Below are 342 nucleotides of genomic sequence, written 5' to 3'. Positions count from 1 at the left end.
TCTCCAGCCCTAAGGGTCTCACAGGACAGGGGCAGGAGCACAGACAGACCCCAGAAATAGAGGGAGTGCCCCCAAAGCAGCCCTCGAAGCTGTGGGGGCCTCCCCAGCACCCTGGTACAGGCAGCTCCAAGAGACCCTATGAATCCCACACTGGTTTGGGTTGGAAGGGACCTCATACACCATCTCATTCCAAACCTCCTGCCCTGGGCAGGGATACCTCCCACCAGCCCAGGTTGCTCAAAGTCCCAGTCCCCCCAGGCACTGGTGGGGACCCCAAGACGCCATGCAACACACTCCCCCCAACCCTCCCTATCACCCAGTCTCCTCCCCATGTGCCAGCCT

The sequence above is a fragment of the Acanthisitta chloris genome, unplaced genomic scaffold (genome assembly GCF_000695815.1).
Source record: "Acanthisitta chloris isolate BGI_N310 unplaced genomic scaffold, ASM69581v1 scaffold32534, whole genome shotgun sequence".
NCBI classification, from domain to species: domain Eukaryota; kingdom Metazoa; phylum Chordata; class Aves; order Passeriformes; family Acanthisittidae; genus Acanthisitta; species Acanthisitta chloris.
The sequence above is the reverse complement of the archived record's forward strand: the minus strand, read 5'-3'. Positions refer to the sequence as shown.